General features: G+C 38.0%; 1 long non-coding RNA gene across 1 annotated transcript in view; it reads left to right on the forward strand.

Moving 5' to 3' along the window:
* LOC310734791 overlaps positions 1 to 4433 on the forward strand; it is a 318442-nt gene extending 314009 nt beyond the window's left edge. The window contains exon 3 of the long non-coding RNA XR_014536133.1: positions 4314 to 4433. This is a non-coding gene — a long non-coding RNA (uncharacterized lncRNA). The remainder of the gene's footprint in view (positions 1 to 4313) is intronic.
* Positions 4434 to 9973: the final 5540 nt, after the last annotated feature.

Raw genomic sequence — 9973 nt, forward strand, 5'->3', positions numbered from 1 at the left:
ATCTGCACAATATTGAATTTTATAGAATCATATTTTCCCATTGTATCGTATTGTATTGAATCAAATCGAAATCGGATCGCACTGCATTGTGATAGCTGTGAAACATATGAAACATAAACATCATGCTTCATATGTATCTTTAATGTGCCATGGTAAATCAGTACACTTGATTCTGATTGGCTGGAAGGTCTACATTCTGTAGTATCTTGGAGTTACACTATCATACAGAGTAATACAGTTATTAAAAGCTTTTCCTAACAACCATAATAAGCTAAATAGTGGATTTGTGCATGTGCATTAAACAATATGGTGAATATGTTTATTTTTAATAGGGGTTGCAAGATGAATTTGATGAACTGAGGGAAAAAATGGCACAAGGAGTTAACCCCAACTGCTTCATGCATACTGTAGATGCACAGAAAGTGCAGTCACATTACAATTTTCAGTATTTTTTTCGGGCACTTCCTGTGACAGCTGGATATAACCATGATGTTACCTTATCACTCTGCTTTATCTCTATGAACCTCCATTTAATTGCCTCAGCGATAATAGATAATCCCTTATATACAATTCTGTTTAGATGTAAACCAATTTTTGTGTTAAATACTTCACTATTTGTAAGGGGTAAAGATTCCCACTGCTTGAAATAAGTAAAACTCATACAAGTTGTACCATTTCTTATCCTTTTCTAGTAAATGTTTTACATGAATCCAGACAGATCTCATTGCCTGGGCTCTGGAAGAACTCTGCAGGCATATCCCCCACCCTACTCCACCTCACCCCACACCCCCACACTATGTCACCCGCCTCTCTGTTTGATCTAATTTGGTATAATAGGCCTCATTTGATTGCCATTGGCCTAATGAGGATAATTAATTGGCCCTTCTGGGCTATTGTAATAAGCCAAGCACTGGGCCGAGTGAAAGCAAACACATAGCGTGGAGCTGTGAAAATAAATAGAGTTCCAAAGCGCGATTATTGCACTCGAATGAATGTTTAAACCACGCTCTGCTTAGCATGTGTCTGTGAAAACACAGCAGACTCCCACACTCCCACAGTCACCATTTCAGACTGAGCAGCACTCGTGCTGTTGCAGCTCACGCCTCACTAACGTACATCAGGTGATACAATTATTTCTTCAATTCACCTCAAAGGCTCTGGTTTTGCTCGTAACTTCGACTGCTGAAATCATAAGGTCCTTTCTATCACATTAGAAATACTTGAAATATTAATAACAATCTGATTTGCTCGATTCATCCTGATGCCCTACCTCTGTATGGAGTTCTCCTAAATTGGAGAGCAATTGTGCAGCTGAGGATGGCCTAAAGATAAATGAAGTTTCTTCCTGGTGCCAACTGGAGGCCACTGTGTGCAGCTGAAGATAGTTCTACATGACCAGCCTGAAGAGCCATTAAGTTACTGAGCAATTGAAGAACATTGAGGATGGATTTGGACTGTAGTTAATATTAACAGTGTACTACAATCAATTAGATAAACTTATAGCCACTAACATTATACATTCCGACTTTATAACCTCTTAATCTGAGTAAAGCTGCTTGGAGATGATGTTCATTATTCAAATTAAATTAATTGGAAAAATAAAGCCTGAACGAGTCTGAGCGGGTCGGGAGCAGATCGTGGTTCATCTGATTCATGAGAAAAGTCCTATTCATCGTAACAAATTTTATATTTGTGGTTGAACAACTAGAAGACTAGAACATGTGTGCTCCCACTCCCTACTGGTAAGTGTTTCCCCTCTATATATTTTGATGACATTTGCCTATTAAAGCACATCAAAAGAAAACCTAAGGTCAGTGTGTGCAGATGTGGCAGCCTAGAGCTTGTGTGTGTGTGTGTGTGTGTGTGTGTGTGTGTGTGTGTGTGTGTGTGTGTGTGTGTGTGTCTTTGCACACGTCTTGTCCAAGTTTAAAAAAATGAGATCATTGCTTACCAACATCATCAGGCCTAAAATGCTCTGTCACTGATGGCACTGACGCTGAGTCTCTGCTTTTTAATAGGGTTTCTGGATGAAATGGAAAGCACAAAACCCAAACCGCTATAGTGAAAATATTTATTTATAAAGCCGTCAGAGAAAAAAGAGAGAGAGAAAAATTAACATTTACTTACACAGGAAGAGATGATGTAAGGATAGGTAGGACTTCTACCTCATTTAACCTCAATTTTAATCTCAAACAATCTCTGTCTCTGTCTGTCTCGCTCCTACTCTCTGTCCATATCCATGCCGGTGCTGTCCTGCTCTAACCGATTCAGGCACGGTGTTATGGGAAGGGCTCTATGGCGACTAAAGGCCGTGTTTTGATTGGCACCTCGTAACGACTAAGAACTCCACAAGCGTCGAGCCAGACTCGCAACATTCAATCACACAACAGTGCTACCATGGACACCAAAATAAATTAAAGGCCATTGTTGTTATTGGAATATCAAACTAGACTTTCCATTCTCGGAACTGTAATAAATTTAAAAAAAAATCGCAACGACTTCATTGGCAAAAGGGTTTAATAAATACAATGGATCAGAATCGAATGCAGGAAATTTGGCTGACTTTAACCTGTGTGTAAGAAAGTGCAGTTCTATTAAATCAAATGTTAACATTAATAAAATACTAAAGCATTTTCTTACATTTTAAATTGATTTTATTGAGAGCATTATAAACAGCATTCAGTCATTCACTCACTCACTCATACATTTACTCATTCACTCAATAACGCACTCAATCACACCCTTACATAATTACCCAATCACCCAATCACTCTTTTACTCACACACTCACTTACTCCCTCAATCACACACTTACTTAATCACTTACTCTATTTCACACACTCTTATTTACTTATTTACTCACATACTCACTCCTTCACTTATTTATTCACTTTCACACTCAATCACCCATTCACTCACTCATTCAATTACTCGCTCATACACACTCTTCTTCACTTACTCAATCACTTTTTCATTCAGTCACTCCCTCACTCACTAAATCACTCCCTCATTCACTCTCTCTCTCACACTGTATCACTCACTCCCCTCCTTCCCTCACTTTCAGTATCTGATATATTCAGATCAGGGCTGTGATAAATCCTAGAAATGGTAAATGAGGCAGAAACATGATTTGCAATTGTCTGTATTAACAATGAGTCAATATAAAACTGGACTTGTAGAGATGAGAACCTCGGCTCATGGCTTTTGACAAAACTCGTTGGAATCTGTATTTGCACATCATTCACCACAAATAAGTGTAGCCATGATGTCACTGCAAAACACCAAGCTTTCATCAGCATGCATACAAATAAAGTCTGTGAAAAACAAACTCCAGCACAGAGACCTGCATTTTCAACAAGGAATAACAACGCAGACAGAAGTTCAGTGTGGCTTTGTAGAATCAATTAGTTATTAGTGACATTATGAATATATGGATATATATATATATATATATATATATATATATATATATATATATATATATATATATATATATATATATATATATGTGTGTGTGTGTGTGTGTGTGTGTGAGAGAGAGAGAGAGAGAGAGAGAGAGAGAGAGTGTGTGCAAAACTGGCTTGGACTGAGGAAAAATGAGTGATTACACCCAAACAACACAACGGCAGAACGGCTCCAAACACACCGCAAACAAGTGTGAAAAACAAATAATCCCGCACACAAACAAGCAAACGCTGAGTGATTTACGTCAGGCATAAAGGCGCTCCGTTTGAGCTCAAATGGACGCAGAGTGTTTTTTTTTTTTTTTTATGTGGCTGCAGGTTTTGGCAGCAGCCTGATGTTATAAAAACACAAAAATGTTGAGAAAGTATTTGAAGCGCATTATAGATATTATAGACTTGTAAATGATGATGCCATTTCATTGTGTTTCTAAGAGTTGGACAAAAATACATCCTTTAATGCATGTATACAGTAATACAGAACAAGTATTTTTTTATGTAGTACAGTATAAAGAATAAATAGACTAATAAAGGTTCTTCCAAATATAAAAACTTTTTTTCCAAAGATCAACATGCAACTGCTTGTCTTCCTCAAAGATTATTGCCTGAACTGTTTCTCATTAATCCAGACGTACAACAGTTTCTCCACCTCGACACCACTGTTCAGTCACACACTTCCTGACACTTTCTGCTCCCTTCTTTTGAACTGTTCTCTAAATTTTGTACATACAATAGCAGCAATTTGAGTGGCATTAAGAGCATATCACACTCATACATTCAATTCAATTCAATTAATTTGTATTTGTATAGCGCTTTTAACAATGAACACTGTCTCAAAGCAGCTTTACAAAGATAATGTGGTGATTAAAAGTGAATATGTTCTTTATAAGTAAGTTTGTCCCTGATGAGCGAGCCGGTGGCGACTGTGGCAAGGAAAAACTCCCCGAGATGGCATAAGGAAGAAACCTTGAGAAACTCCATACATGGCTATGGTCTCTTTTTCACTTCCTGTGTGCTCTCGTTAATTGCCTTTTAGCCTTATTGCTATCCATTTCAAGCTTCATGGTAGCATTTTTTACCACTTATGTGTTAAAAATGCACAGAAAGAGCAAAAGAGAACACTTTGGAGGGTATGGAAGCCATACGCTTTGGCATTGTGTGCAAGCTAATATGAGAGTCTTCATGAATCTGTTCTACCGCGAGATTGAAACACTCACCAGTCGCATTGCGAGAATCAGTGTCAAGTTCCGAGCATGCGATGGACGAGTGCTGAAAAAATTTTTCAGTGTCATAACCTGACCACATTTTTTTGACAAGTTCCACAGCTGACAAGTTCAGAGATATTATTGTATAGTAAATATACATACTATGGGCAAAAGTCTGTAGAGAGGTGAGTAGGGAGGACATAGTATAGTGGTTATGGCATTGGAAGGTTGTGAGATCAATTCCCACCGCTGGGCCCTTGGGCAAGGCCAGTAATCCTTAACTGCTCAGTTGTAAGTTGCTCTGCTGTTATTATAAGCTCCCCTCTTCTGAGAAGATGTTCCGCTAGGTGGTGTGGAAATTTTGGCTTTTTCAGCCACAGGGGTGTTAGTAATATACTGATGTAGCTGAGGTGAGGAGGTCTGGGGTGCAGTCAGTGTTCCATTTCACCCCAGAAAAGTTGAGGTCAGAGCTTTATATCAGGACCATAAACTTGTGTCCAAAATCCTTTACCTTCATATTTCTTCAGACCAATAATTCCAGAAGTACTTGAACCTGTTCTTAGAATAATAAATCAGTCTATTGGTTATATAGCTATATCTTTCAGTTATCAGTTCCCTAATTCAAAAACCTGAACTTGTCCAACTAGAGACCAATATCAAACCTCCCCTTTATCTCCAAGATCCTAGAAATTCATTCATGATGCAGTTATGCTCACACCTACTTTTGAATATTCATACATTCTTGAAATGTAGTAATAGCACAGAAACAGAGCTGGTTAAAGTAGTAATTGTCCTGCTATTGCCTCTGATTAAGGTTTTGTCTCCTTGTTTGTGTTGCATAATCGTAGTGCAGATTTTGACACCATTGATCATAATATCCTCCTTGTTTTTTTCTCTGTTTATTTTTTTATTATCTATAATTATTATTCATTATATATATATATATATATATATATATATATATATATATATATATATATATATATATATATATATAAATAAATTATTAATTATTAATTTTATTTATTTATTTTTTTTTATTTTATTTCTTTATCCTTTGTGTAACTGTCCAGTCATAATAAGCATTTCTCTGCATGAGCTTGTGTCCATGGATTTGTATTTGATGAACTAAATTTGAGATTCTGACAGTGTCAGTGCTGAGACCAACTACAACTTGGAACATTTCTAATACCTTTATTAATCTAAATTCAGAAATAAAAATGAGAAAATAAATAAATATGGTCTGTTTCAATGTTTCTCAGCCTGCATTGTGTTTCTGAGGCGTTTCAGCGGTGCCCCGTGCCTTGCTGCTCTCCAAATGGAAGCGTTCATGTTTTATTGCCACCCTCACTTTCATAGTCTGCCAATTTGGAGCCTTGAGTAAACAGTGCGTATGAATTGCTGATAATTGGTAGAGTTGCCAGCGGTATGGGAGAGAGTTCATCGGTCAAAGGTCAATGTTTTTGTGCTGCTGGCCAGATGCGAATGGGTCAGCGCTCATTAGGGGCATTTCATGTGGACCTGCACCTGAGCTGTCACAAGCGTTAAACTCGTTTAACACGTTTATTACGCATTGTAACTGCTTGCCTCACGCTGCATGATGCAGACTAGAAACGAATGTGAACAGGGGTGATTTAGAGTCAAGCTTTTCACTCATGCTTTTTCTCAGGCCTGTATTTATAACGCTTTATGATTGCATTCATAATTGTTTAAAAACAACGTATGGTCAGTTATTTTAATCTCTTCAGCCTAATATGTTATTATTTCTGGAGTAAGAGCCTTATGGTTTCTCTAAAGGTTCCTTATGAGTTGCTTAGCAAAACATATAACCATTAAAGTGTAGAGACTTTGTATCAGTCTGTAATATTTTACAATGGGTTTTTTTATTCTATGATTATTTAATCAACTACAAAATATACTGACAAATTGCTGTGTTTTAGAGAAATAAAACACTGTGATACTGTGGTTATGAGAACATTATTAAGATGATACACTTAAACTGCATATTAAATATATTTTAAGGACGGTTTATGTACGTTGGGTTCATTCATTTTGGGAATAAAAAAAAATATATATGTAAATTATGATGTCTTTTTTGTCTTTTTTATTTAATATTGAAAGCAGAAAAATAAGAAAACTTTATTATTATTGTTCACTTTGACCTTTTGTTGTTTCTGAGCATAAAATAAAGAAAAAAATTACTAGTAATTATTAGTTATTTCACAATACCTAATCTGATCGAAGGCCTAAAGTGTACAATATTTTTAAACTAACATCCAATCAAGAAATGTCCACTCTGGAGCCATTTTTGGAAATAATCAATAATATGAAACAAACTATCAATGTTTTTAAAAATCACAGTCATTCTAATAGGACAAGAAGCAGGAGGTGTGGGGTGAGGCGGGGCTGAGTGGAACAATGAGTGTATGTGCACCATAACATTGAAACATGTGTGGGACTCCCATTTCCTGTCACATTCTTCTTTTTCTTCTTTTGGCTGCTCCCATTAGGGGTCGCCACAGCGGATCATCCGTCTCCATACCCCTCTGTCCTCTACATCTGCCTTTTTCAAACCAACTACCTGCATGTCTTCCCTCAGCACATACATAAACCTCCTCCTTGGTCTTCCTCTTTTCCTCCTTCCTGGTGGTTCCATCCTCAGCATTCTTCTACCGATATACCCCATGTCCCTCCTCTGCACATGTCCAAACCATCTCAATTACACCTCCCTCACTTTGTCCCCAAAACGTCCTACTTGCGCTGTCGCTCTAATAAACTCATTTCTAATCCTGTCCATCCTTCGTCACTCTCAGTGAAACTCTTGCAGATATGCTTCTATCACAAATCACTCCTGCTATCACTCTTCTCCACTCCACCCTGTCTGCACTCTTTTATTCATTCCTTAACACACTATCCATTACATTGCACTGTTGACCGAAGGTACCTGAACTCCTCCACTTTCACCACCTCTCCAGTGCATATCTCCACCTCTCCAGGCTCTTCTTAACCTGCTCCCTACTCTCACCACAAATCACAATATCATTTACAAACATCATAGTCCATGGAGACTCCTGTCTGACCTCGTCTGTCAACACTTCACTGCTGTCATACTGTCCTCATACATGTCCTGCATCACCTTCACATGCTTCTCTGCCTCACCTGACTTCCTCATACAATACCACAACTCCTCTCTCGGCATCCTGTTGTTCGCTTTCTCTAAATCCACAAACACACAATGTAACTCCTTCTGACCTTCTCTATACTTCTCCATCAACATTCTCAAAGCAAATGTGGTGCTCTTTCACGGCATGAAATCATACTGTTGCTCACAGATGGTCACCTCTTCTCTCAGCCTGGCTTCCACTACTCTTTCCCATAACTTCATGGTGTGACTGATCAACTTAATTCCTCTGTAGTTACTGCAGGTCTGCACATCTCCTTTATTCTTAAAGATTGGTATCAGCAAACTCCTTCTCCATTCCTCATGAACAACCTAGTTAAAAACTCCACTGCCATCTCTCCTAAACATCTCCATGCTTCTCTATAGAAGAATGTCATCTGGTCCAACCAACTTTCACAGTTTTGCCACCTCCACATAATACATCCTTCTCTCTCTCGTTTACGTCATTCAACAGCTGCTCAAAATACGCCCTCCATCTTCTAAACACACTCTTCTCACTAGTCAACACATTTTCATCCCCATCCTTTATTGCTCTAACTTGCAGCACATCCTTCACAGCTCGGTCCATACCTATTTATCACCTCCTCATCAACTCTTCTCCCTTCACCTTCATGCCCATTAAAGTCTGACCGAATCACCAATCGTTCATTCCTAGGTACACCTTCTACCACTTCATCTAACTCACTCCAGAATTTTTTCTTCTCCTCCATCTCACAACTCACTTGTGGTGCATAAGCGCTGATGACATTTATCATCACCCCTTCAACTTCCAGCTTCACGTTCAGGAACTCTCTTGACCACAGCTGCACCGCCTGCATACATCACTTCTATCAGAAGCATTGATATTAACCTAATAAAATGACCCTGTGATTTTTTTTTTGCATTTTATTTGTGCATTAAGGTTTTTCTAGGGATTTGAAATAAAGGCAAATTGTGTTTTTGTGCAAATTAGTTAATATGACAGCTTTCAAGCAGCATACTTTAAACTGTAACTGTGAGAGCAAGCAGGTGCTGATGTTAAAGGCTCAAGGCCACCATGTACAGACATTCCTAGCTGCAGCCCATCTAAGACAAAACGCTATGAAAATAAGAGAAAAGACTATTTGGAATAAAGTAATACATTAAACATAAATCAGTGATTTGATAGAGTTTAGGCCAGAAGGCCTTGCTTGCCCTGATGGCCCGATACTAATACTTTATAATCTCAAGCTGCATGCTGTTTTATTTATATAATTTATTTATTTGTTTGTTTATCTATTTATTATTTCCCATGAAAGCTACTCATAAGCACTTATCTCAGGACTCAGGATATTGACAACTTGTTCATACTAAACATCATTTCAACTTACACACTATTGTGTAATACATTTATATTACTGTAGAACTGAGTGATAGATTCTGGATTGAAGTTGTTGTTTTTTTATTGATTTTTTTTTCAATTGATTAAAGTGATGCAAATTACATGGTGTTATTGACAGAATTTTAGACTTTAAACAGCAGCAAACTTTTCTTTTCCATATTTTCAATTCAGTCATGGCCATGAAAATGTAAAGCAGTTCCCACAATATGTATGCATAGTCTAATCAAAGCTTTAATTCTCAGCATGGTCATTTCAACCCAGCCATAATTACACATTACTCGGTTATACAGTCTCCAGTCTGAGTTTTGAACCACAAATGCCCTGACAGGCAAATACACCACTAATAGTCATGTTAGTCATATTCTGATTGGGGCGTCAGTGGCTACTTAATTCCAGGCCATGTCTCAGCGCTGTGCCAACGTTACCCAGGCCTGTCATGTGCACTGGAGCGCTAATATGTTCGACACAACAAACAAACATTAACGGTTCTTTCGGCAAACATTTGGGGCAAGTCATTGAAAGCTTATTGGCAACATACGTACCCAGAGTGCCTTGCTTTCCTCTTTCACTCCACCTGCCTTGCTAAAGTTACCACAAATCTTAATGTTTTGCCTCCAGGAACCGTGGCTCCAGTGCTGGTGATCCAGAGTTTGCTCATTTTCCTACTCAAAAGCACCAACTAACCCTGCTGCCAAATTGTGAGTTTTACATTTACATTTGTGCATTTGGCAGATGCCCTTATCCAGAGTGACTTACATTTATCTTA

This window comes from Silurus aristotelis (assembly GCF_946808225.1).
Source record: "Silurus aristotelis genome assembly, chromosome: 12".
NCBI classification, from domain to species: Eukaryota; Metazoa; Chordata; class Actinopteri; order Siluriformes; family Siluridae; genus Silurus; species Silurus aristotelis.